The following is an 11,602-nucleotide window of genomic DNA, read 5'->3' as shown; positions in this document are numbered from 1 at the left end:
TTGGTGTAGTATAGTATGCTTGCCTGGGCAAGGAACATTTATATTATGCCAACCACCAGTATACCTGCCGTTGTGTGCAAAAGTTTGGGGGCCAAATTACATGTCAGATGACATGTTTTATTGATTTTCTAAATGAAAATAGGTTAACATCATCAACAGAGAGCACACTCCTGCATATTTTAATTTACAGTTAAATAAAACATAATATATTGCCTGTGCAAAAGTTATGCCACATGTAAGCATGCAATTTGACCAGGGGTGTTCAGGCTTTTGCCTATGTTTGTATATCCACCTTTTCAGCATACAGCAGTTCAGCCCCACCAATTCATGCTGAGGCTATAAAGCGTGTTCCAGCTCAGACCATTTTTAAATGAGGCACAATACAAGGCAGCCAATCAGAAGCAAGTTAATTTACTTATATGTTTTAAAGGCACACAAACAACAACAATAACTGTAAGGCATAAAGGTTGGAAATGGACAAGTACTAATGAATTATGACTGTTTTTTGGAAATAAACCACACAAATGTTAAAAGCTAATCTGAAAAATAGTACAAAAAAATACAGAAAAGGAACCAGACTTTTTAATTAAGTATGATATGTTATTATTTTGGTATTATGCCAATCATTTTGAAAACATAAAACAGGGCACATTCTTCAAGAGAGTACTGTAGGTAAAAATGTAGTTATGGACACTTGCAATTGCTCTGTATTCAGTGAAGTGTTACAGGCTAGGCAGCATGGCACACTGACAGCTCTTTCATAGTGTGTGTGAAAGAATTCTTAATTTTAAATGCTTCCCGACTTAAAATCAGCATCTGTCATGATGCACATTTCAGTAGGCGCAATGGACGTTCTTGGAGGCAAGTTGACTTTGGGCACATCAAAATGTCTGATATGCCATTCTTAAGGCTTTTAATTTAAAAAAGGAGTCAAAATATCATCTAGTCCCTTCTGCACAGACGACTGTAAAACTACAATAGACTAAAATAAGGAAACATTTCGTCCAGAGAAAAGAAGAAGACAAAAGAAACATTACAGACAAGTGTAAGGGATTCAGGCATGACAATCATAATCAGCTTTAGTCTACCTATGCAAATTTCAGAAGAATTTAAAGTTTTGAATTGACAAGACTTCCAACAATCCTGGGATTTGAGCTAGTCTCATTAACTTTTTAATGTCCAGGGCAAAATACCTAATGTCATGCTTGTTCCCTTTGCATAAGCAGCATTTGGATGCAAACTTTAAACCTTGTTGACCCTTTACAAAACAAGAGCCAGAGGCGGGAGACATCCATTCTCCGGCATCCTGTTAATCTGAACTTCAGCAAAAGTGAGACGTTAGTCGGCGGAGCAAGCAGCCATGAGAATAATAGGCCTATTGATTTCTGCTGCGTCCCAATGTGCCTCCTATTGACTTCCCTCCTTTGCAATAGCATAAATCTAGAGCACAATACGATCCCGATGCAAATCAGAAACACTGTTAATCGTCCGTGCCAGAAGGGAGGGCCCGGCATAATGCAGCTAACACCGGTGAACCAGCGAGCAAGGTCTGGAGTGAATGCAAATACGATTAGATTCTATTTTGGGCAGGACTAAGGGGCGGATCGGAGTTATAGATTGGATCTATCCTCGTGTCATGTAGCTGAGCAGTTCTACAGTAACCCAAACAAACACGGTGAGAAGATTTCCTGGAGAGAATGAAAGGGGGAAGTGTGTGGGTGTAGATCGCAAAGCAGAAGGGCAACACATATTGTTCTATACAGTGCGAGTCTATACACTGTGTGCCAAGCATTATAGTCACTATAACATGTGCCAAGTATGCTCTCAGTCCAATAAAACTGTCTTATGGTACAAATGGTCTCTTCAGTATCTGAGCAATGTATGCAGGGGTTGAAACGTTTTCAGATATTTACAGATTGCTGTTTACCTGCTAACAAATGTAATCTTTAGCCTAATCTACAGGATTACGATCTTAAAGTAACGTAATCTGATTACATTTTGATTACTTGTGTTTTTAAAGTCACATAATGAAATAGAGACATGAGAAAAAATGAAATTTAAGCAGGATGACTTTAATCTAACTTAACACACTTCCCTGCTCAAGCACACCAGGTTCAACTCATCTGGTTATTGCCAGGTTTAGTGAGTGTTTTTAAAAGGAACTTTCACCAACTTTTCAGAATCTCTGCATAATTAAATGGTTAAAATGTAAACAAAGTCACTCAGAGTGGTTTGGTGTTCTAGAGAAACTTACTTAGAACAACAGTGGTTGTGATAAGGACCAGGCATCTGAAGAGTTAAGTGCCTCTAAAAGCTCCCTCACAGAGAGCTATTACATGAATTGGTTATGAATATGGTACCTGATGCCTGAGACATTGTGTAATAGTTCTGACGGAATGTTTTGGCCTGTTTTTTTAAATATATATATATATACGTACATATATATATATATATATGTACAGGATACTGTAAGACAAAATAGTCCCCAAAGAAAACATACTCTTTCAATTGCACCATATTTTACCATTACCAACACTCCATATAAAAACTCAGAAGTAGGATCTTGTCACTACCACTGTAAAGAAATCCGAGTCAATAAATTTCACTACATTTCACATCAAAACACTCTGAAAGTCCAGCCACTGAATTATGCAGAATGTTTCAAAAATTGGTGGAAATCCCCTTTAAGTAGGGGACCTACCAGACGGTGCTGAATACCAGCCCTGCAGGAGTTGTGCACCCCTGACCTATAACAAGTTAAACAGAAAAGCACAGAAACAATACAGTTGATGCATAGTTGTCTGTGCTTTATGTATGTATGTATATATGTCCATTTAAAAATGTCATTTTATTACTTTTTGTTATTTTACCCATCTCTAATGTAGGCCTGCATCATGGATTTATCAAATATAAGTTAACAATGTTGGCATAGTAAACACGCTGTTTTTTTATTTCATGAGGCTTTATCACTAAACACAGTCTCCCTATTTTGCCCCATCTGTGCTTTGACAAATGATAAACTCTGATGAAAGACAAAATAAAAACCCATGTCTTTTTTATGTAACTGAAATGGAATATCATTACTCTTTATTGGTATCCTGATTACGTATTGCAGTCACATGTATATGCACAAATCTAGTTCCTCAAGTTGAAAGTTCAGCCACTAGGAAACATCTACACTGGAAATGTGCATGAGTAGGCCTTTTGATGTGTAAAAGCTATGTTAAGGACTGACCACAAAGTCAGTACTGTTCTATCTGCTGCACTTGAGCAGGTGATGTTAGATCATAGAGAATGTCCAGTGTGACACCAAAGCTACTGTCAGTTAGACAAGAGGCACAGGCATTTATTTCCATTTATAGCTCTCACCTCAAGCACCCTTCTGCCTGCATTTGTCTTTGCCTGGGCCATTGTTGGACAACATTAAATCAGGTAGACAACCGAGACAATTTCATTATGTGTTTAGATGAAGGTGGCGGACGAGTGTGAGAGGAGTAGATGAGATCTACTTGCTGCAATGCAAATTGAGGCTGGGGGCAGCCTCAGCAGGGGGGAAACCAGGGAAGAGTGTTTGGAAATGTGCTGGAGAAAATGAATTTTCTGGTATTTAAAAGAAAAAAAAGATTTGATTATTTCTTCTTGATGTGTGGATGCTGGAATGCAGCTTTCATGGATCATGTAACTGAAGGTATGACCGAATCGATTAGAAGAAAAAATGAAAAACACAGAAGAGTACAATTGCAGTAGCGGGTTTTCAGTTTGGCAGAGACAGAGAAATTTTTCATTTTGTCCTTCATATAGCTTTATCTAGTTTAGGACTGTGCAATGATTAAAAAAACACAGACAACATAAACACACACATCCAATGCCATTAATGTTACTCTGTCCAGCCAGTGGTTAAATGTTTCAGCACCACAAAGGGTTAAGCGTGTACTTCCTAGGGACAACTCTTAAATCTCAGCATCAGAGGGCTTTACTGGTGTCTGGCCTCTCTATTAAACCCTGTCTCTTAAAAGTCATCACGTCTATAAGCAGAGGCATAATGAACAGATCCTGTATGCTGCAGAGTTATTGGAGGAGTAACCTTGTCCCCCTTGTGTTTTAACCCAATTTTCCTAAATTGCACTTTGATTTTATGAATCGGGCTTGACACACTCACATCTGGAGAGAGGCTTTCAAATGGGACATTGACTGCATCCTTTTAAAATGTCTGTACAAACCCATAAGCTGCAAGGAAGGTCTGCATACACATAAAGTATTGTTCAAAAGTCAGCAACCACCATATATTTACTTTAAAATCAGCCAAGCATCTATTAACCCTTAAAAGGCTAAGCATGGAAGTGGCGGCTTGGACATATCTTATTTTTAACTGTAGTTTTCAGTAATGCCAGCTATTGATAACAAATGTTAAACGTTTAAGATAAAAAATAGTTTGCAAAAAGCAAAAGTTACAAAACTGGGAATATTTTTTTTTTCTGTAAAAACAAAAACATTTGAATTAAAACAATTCAACTTTTTTTTGACCAGTTAGTGCCCCGAACCAAGCTATTACTATGTTTACAGTGTGGAAAGGTCTTAAAAACTAAATGCTTTGCTTTGATTGGATCTACAGGATTGTGTATTTAGTCCTCTGATTGACTACCATGTAAAAACCAAACAAAATGAAAAACGTGTAAGAAAAAATATCCCTGCTAGCTGGGTCTCCAGATATACTACAGACCAATTCAGGTCCACACTACATCTGCATTGTCTACATCTGCATCTGTTCATGCATATATAACATGTTGTAAAGTTCTAGTTTAATATGGTTATTGGTTTAAACACGTTATAAACACATCACTGATACGACGTCCATTCTTAAACAATGGCCTGACCACCCCAAAATCCAAAACTCAGCATCAATGAATATGTTTGGGATTAGTTGGATGGTGAGAAAAAGAAAGTGCAACCAACTTTTAAGACTCAATTTTGGAAGTGTGTAAAAATATCCCTGCCGATTTCTGTGAAAAACTGAAAGGAAGTCTACTGAAAAAAAGGAAGTTGTCATCAAGGCAAAAGAAAGAGGGCTTTGAAAAAACATCATGTTTAAGCAATATGTTTAGTTGTTGAAGCTTCTGTGTAATTTTCTGTTCAATACAATTTTTTTTGTTGCCATATGCTGAAAAATGAATAGCTTGTACTCATAATATTGACAGTTCACAGTAATATTCCCTGACCCAGGCTCCCTCCTAGGGTCACTATAATTGGACCCTAATTTCCCAAATGGGAATCATCTGAGTTCCTTTAATTGACTCTGTCCTTGTAGTGAATTGAGACATTTAAATGGAAACCAAATGCGGATGGCCAAAAAAGTCATGACTATCTGATAAGATCAGCAGACACTGACTGACAGAAAGGCAGTTATGTGGACACTGGGAGCCGCTCCATTGTTGAGCTAGGCTGTGTTGTACTAACACAGCTCAATGGGCATGTTCTCTGCAAATATTTTAGACTGCTGAGGAATTTGTCTCCTCATAAACAGCTAAAAATAGTTGCTGAATAACTCTCAGCACTGGCATGTTTTTGGAAACATTCACCCTCACAATGGGTCCCTTGCTGTAACCTGTACTTTATGGAGTTCATTATTTATAAGGTTGAAGATTTCTTCCCAGCTGCTCCTAAACTGCCTTTTGGTAATGCCTGCTTGCTAATGTGATTGCTCTGTGCTTTGAGCATTGCTTTGCTATTCCTGATGAAATTGATAACATGCCAATTCAGCTTGTTTTGGCTGCTTGCATTTGAAGCACCTCTAGTCTGGTTACAATAGGTCATCCCCTCCAGCCAGTGTTTTGAGCCTTTCCAAAATTAGCATATGATGAAAAGGCCTTAATGAGCATGCTGCATCACAGTGCTTATCTCAGGAAATGAAATAATCACTGATTTTAAAATCAGATAATTTCAGGGCAGAAAAAAACAACAAAACACAAAATTGGCCTGCTGTCCTGTCCAGCATAAGCGTAGCTCTTTTGGTGTTTCAGTCGGTCTCTCTGAGGAAACAACAAAGGCTTTTGCATCCAGCAGCCTTCCTGAAAATCATTTCCAGGACGTACACTGGTCAAAAGATGTTGTTTGTGCAATTAGCTCTTTTTTCTGTTAGCAGAGCAAAAATATTCACCCAGAATCCAAATGATATCTTAATGACTACATTGTGGTTTCTCCTCAAGGAAACCGAAAGGCAAAAAGGATATGATGTCACCCAATTGCTTGTGGAGACTTTATATGAGAGCAAATTAGAAAGAGCTATTTTCCTGCTAGTTTTCAGCTGTGCTCCTCAAATCTCTCCCTGCATCTTACTCCAGTAGAAGGTAACACTGAGGACAAACTTGAACAAGGACAATTCTGTCCATTCAGCCTAGAGCCTCTGTATATTTAATAAACATTCAGGGCTGCTTTGGGAGACATTTGGCAAAGTTACCATAGTGAAAGGACATCTTTCACTACAATAGTGAATCTCATTATTGCATACACTGTGCTTCTGTACTCTTAAGTATCTGTTTTACTGTAATACAAACTCTAGCTTTGTGAGTCAAACAGCTTTGCTAACAGATAAATGTGCATTAGATTTTAATGCTCTGAGCAAATAAATAAATAAAAATAGAATTGGCTATTATTTTGTAACCATGCTGGTCAGAACCACCATAATAAATTCCACAATGGTATTTTATAACATCCAGACCCTGGAGTTCAGACATTTTCAGTCTGGAAGAGAAGATAAAACATTAAGGTTAAGCTTAAGGTTAGAAATTCAATTTACACTGTCTGTCCAAAAGTTTGTAAATTCCGTTTCTTTTGTAATGTGTTCCCAACTCTCTACTCTTCTGGGAAGGCTTTATACTAGTTGTTGGAAAATTGCTGTGAGGATTTGATTGCATTTAGCCACAAGAGCATTAGTGAGGTCAGGTACTGATGTTGGGTGATCAGTTCCGGATCACTGATGCCACTGCAACTCGTCCCAGAGGTACTGGTTGGTGGGGGGCTTTATGCTACTGTAGCTGACACTTGGTATTGGACATTGTGACCTATTGTTTTATGTGTGGCTGCTGCAGAGAGTCATGTTCTATTGGCTGTTCTTTACTTTGGAGATCATACACATTATGTGTGTTTGTGTCAGTTTAGAGTAAACCCTAAATTAAGCTGTTTTTATTAATTATAAGAGGCTTCTGGATATCTTTGGACATACAGTGTATATATATAATACATGTGGATATATGATTCCATGTCTCTGTGTGTATCTGTGTTTGTTGCAGTAGAACATGTCCTTCCAGCAGGACATGGGTCATGCTTTGAGCTGACTGCTGTTTATATATATATATATATATATATATATATATATATATATATATATATATATATATATATATATAAAAACACATGCCACCTATACATGACACCCCATCCAAATATATATGAACCAGCACAAAGGGCCTGGGTTCGGTTCCCCAGCTGGGTAACCAGGGTCCTTTATAAGTGTAGTTAGCATGTTCTTCCTGTATCTGCATGGGTTTCCTCTGGGTACTCTGGTTATAAATATATCACTGTTGTCAAAACCAACCTTGTATCTTCAAAAAGATAACTTTTCATGAGAAGGAAAAAACCTTCTTTACTTTTACTGTAAATCAGTGAACCCTGATTTTTGTTTTAATTTTGGGGGCATGTAGCTACCAAATCTTCCAAATGTAAGGGGTTGCTGCTTTTATTATGTGATGACAAACGCATTCACAACAGTGACAGTGAATACAATAATCACTCTAAAAAAGAAAAAAAATCTATGCAACCCCTCATTATAATAAATTAATGAAAGAAAAAATATGTTAGTAAAACTTAAATAAAAAATAATCATAATACATTATGATGATATAGAAACAAGTAAGTAATTAAGTAAATGAATAAATCACATGGAATAAAAATAAGTCGGATTTTCACAACTGTCATCAATCACTCTGGGGCATGTGTATGTGTTTTTCATGTTTCTACTACCCACTGTGTTAGGTCTCACCTTCATCCTCACAGCTCTCATGCGTGACTGACTGCAGGAACCATGAGCACCTCCTCAGTGCTGAACATAAACATGTCATGGTGTCCCTTAACTACAGTGGCTGCAGAGGCTATAATGAGGGTCTGTCTATAACATGTATGCATCAAATAAGTTATTTACAGATGGGTAGATGGGTAGAGGTCCTGGAACTCACACTCAAGTAACACTATACTTTTACATCAGTAAACTGTTGACTGAAGTAGAAGTAATAGAAGGCTGTAGAAAAGCAACTGGAGTAGGACTGCAGAGAACCTTTCAGAGCATGTAATAGACACTATTCTTCTCTTTTTGGGATCTTGTTGGTCTAAAATAAACTGATAAAGCTTGGATAATTAAGAACTCAGTGTAAATGGTGATAAAGATGTTGTTACTCCAAATAACCCATTTTGATACCTTTATTTTCAAGCCTGGGAATAAAAACTAGACTACTTTCTTCACAAATAGGCTTGTACTTGAGTAGAAGTAAAAAACTTACAGTTGTGTGCAAAGGTTTGGGTACCCATGGTCAAATAATATGTTTTTGTTGGTTTTTGAAAGTTAGTTGGTACAGGAACACACTAATGCACGTTTTAATGCACACTTACTGTTTAATTACTGCATTTAACATATTAGAAAAAATAAAACATAAAATGTGCAAATGTTATGGGGAATTTTAGCTTCTATGTTCTACTTTTTGTTGTTCCAAATTCAGATAATAAATAGAAATTGTGCACTAAAATTTACAGAAAATGTTTTTAAGTTTGTTCCCTGTACAAATTTGCTGGCTTATTTTCATTTGAAAATCAACAAAATGTGTTATTTGACTGGGAGTATTCAAATTTTTGTATGTGACTTTATGATTTGAGAAACTCAAATCCATCAAAATTGTACTCTGCCCACCTCTGACTGTATTAATCCAAAAAGCCACTCGCTTCCAAATCACTGCTGCTGTACCACTTGCTAAATAGAACAACCTGCTTCCAGTGAAAGCCAATCCAAACATGTTTGACACAATCTACAAGCTGCCTTTTAAAAAAAACATTTAAAAAGCTCTTAAAAGTCATTAGAGGAACATTAAAATGTGCTGGGCGGCAATCCTTTGATGCCTCTGCTTATTAGTGAGTGAGGGAGCCATAAAGCAGGGGATGTGAGGAAGGGTGAAGCTGAGGCTTGTGTCTGGGATGCAGGTGATTTGGATTTTCTGAGGGAAGAGAGACAGCCAGAGAGAGAGAGAGAGAGAGAGAGAGAGAGAGAGAGAGAGACAGTCACACTCTTGACACACGACTGTGATCTTCTGCACGTCTCACCATCATTAATCATTAATTACCACCTAAACTTTTACACAGCAGATCAAAGATATTAATTAGGCAAGGGTGTATTTAAATACATTTCAAGCCTGTTACATGCATGTTTAAACTAATTAGGCCAGCAGTGGTTTTCAAAAAACATTACAAGAGGGCCTCCCGTGTGTGTTTATGTCCAGCGTACTGTGATGTAAATGATTTGGAGGGTTCACTGAACTGTTTTTAGCCACTGGCTGAAAGGAGCTGCTGCTGTAGTAACACACTTGGTGGGAGAGAGCGAAAAGGGAGAGAGAGAGCATGAGAAAGAAGGAGTATTGCATGTCCACACCTGAGCCCAGCCATCTGCTACTGTAGCTGAGAAAAAAAGAAAAGGAGGCCCACCTTGACCACACTCCTTTCTCCTTTTTCACACTCCATCTATCAGAATGCTTCCACCGTCAACAGCTGGCTGTTCCCTCAGGCGAACTTTCTGCTTCGTTAAAGCTCTGGACTCTGGCTTCTAGAGCTTAGAGTGTTTTCTAGTGAGGCTCTGCTGTTGAACCCTTTGGCTGTGTAATTTGATTTACTTCAGGTGATTTGGGTGAAACAAAATCGAAATGAGTCCACAGTCAGGTGTAGGTCAGCATAACTGCCAGAAACATTTCTTTAATCGATTAAAGTAATAGCCATTCAGCACAACAGCGTTTTATTTACCAAGCACTACTGGAAGCTTTGAAGGCAGTGACAGGATTTGGTCTAAAAAGTCCTGGGAATCGCCAGCAATACCAAACCCATAGTGTCATATTCTATCTGGAGAAATGCTGTTGAAAGTTGAGATTCTACACTTTTAATTTACATATGACATAGTTGTTACCATGAGGAAAAAATGGACATATTATGATTTGAATTTGATAAAAAGTTATTTTGCATTACCCTGAGCACTGTTAATTAATATATCTAATTTAATTTTATCAGTCTAGATAGTTTTTTTTTTCATTACCTGACCAAAGAATTAGAAAAAATTGGATATATATGTTTCAAAATCTGTTAAAAATGGTTTAACAACATGCCTTGGCACTAGGAACATATAAATTATTGCATTAGAAAAATGTAAAGATGCACTGTATACCTTCACATTGAATATCAAATAGAAAGAACTCAGTCAGAACATGGTGGAGGACTTCTCTTCTGAGGACGTTGTGAATTATCTACTCTTATCATCATATCTTCATCAGTATGATGTAGATTTTGCATTTGAGATCTGAACATTGATGCAGAGCTTCTTTTTTTGCCTGAGCACTGTACATTAATACCTAGATGTTTGACATTGTCTAAAACTTTTTTTTTCCTGCTGACTCAGTAATGCTACTTTCAGTCTTGACAAAAATCTTACATATAGCTTAATTTACCCGTTTCAAAACTTAAACTTAGTTTTAAGTTCCATTGTATACGTTTTACTTTGTATTAATTCTGTCTACACTGTATTATTTCTGCACATAGTACTACACTTTGCTACTTTTTATTTTCACAGTGCGATGTTATTACTTCCATCTACCTCATTCCTTTCTGCTAGTCACCTGAACAGTTGGTGCAGCTTCTTCATTTATTGTTATTTGTTGTTGTCTGGTGTACTTGTCTAGTATGTGCAGGATACCTCCTCCCTTATTGCCTCCCTGGGTACTTCAATTTATACATCTATTGTTTGCTGCTGTAGTATAAGAATTTCATTAGGTTTTGGAAAATGCTATATTTTGAATACATATGACAAAACAGCAACCTTGAACCTTGAATTATCAGTGGTTGACCTAAAATGATCTGTCTCACATTCTGTTATGTAAACTTCTCACCAGCATCAGGAGGTTATGAGTTAGAAGAAATTCTAACTAATTGAAATTTGAGTTGAGTTAATAAAGTTAAGTTAAATGACCCTTATTTGTCCCACAGCGGGGAAATTTCACCTCTGCATTTAACCCATCCATGAAGTGAAACACCACATACACACTAGTGAGCATGCACACACTAAGGAGCAGTGAGCACACTTGCCTGGAGCAGCGGACAGCCCTATCCGCGGTGCCTGTGGAGCAGTTGGGGGTTAGGTGTCTTGCTCAAGGATACCTCAGTCATGTACTGTCAGCTCTGGTCACAGGGCCGGTTCCCTAACCTCCAGCCCATGACTGCCCCTATGTAATAATTTGTAAAATGCAAAAAGGCTATGTAATAATTTACCCAATTGTGAGTTGAAGTGTCCTTCCTATATTGGCAGTAA

Source organism: Pygocentrus nattereri, chromosome 4 (genome assembly GCF_015220715.1).
Source record: "Pygocentrus nattereri isolate fPygNat1 chromosome 4, fPygNat1.pri, whole genome shotgun sequence".
Taxonomy (NCBI): Eukaryota; Metazoa; Chordata; class Actinopteri; order Characiformes; family Serrasalmidae; genus Pygocentrus; species Pygocentrus nattereri.
Note: the sequence above shows the minus strand (reverse complement) of the source record.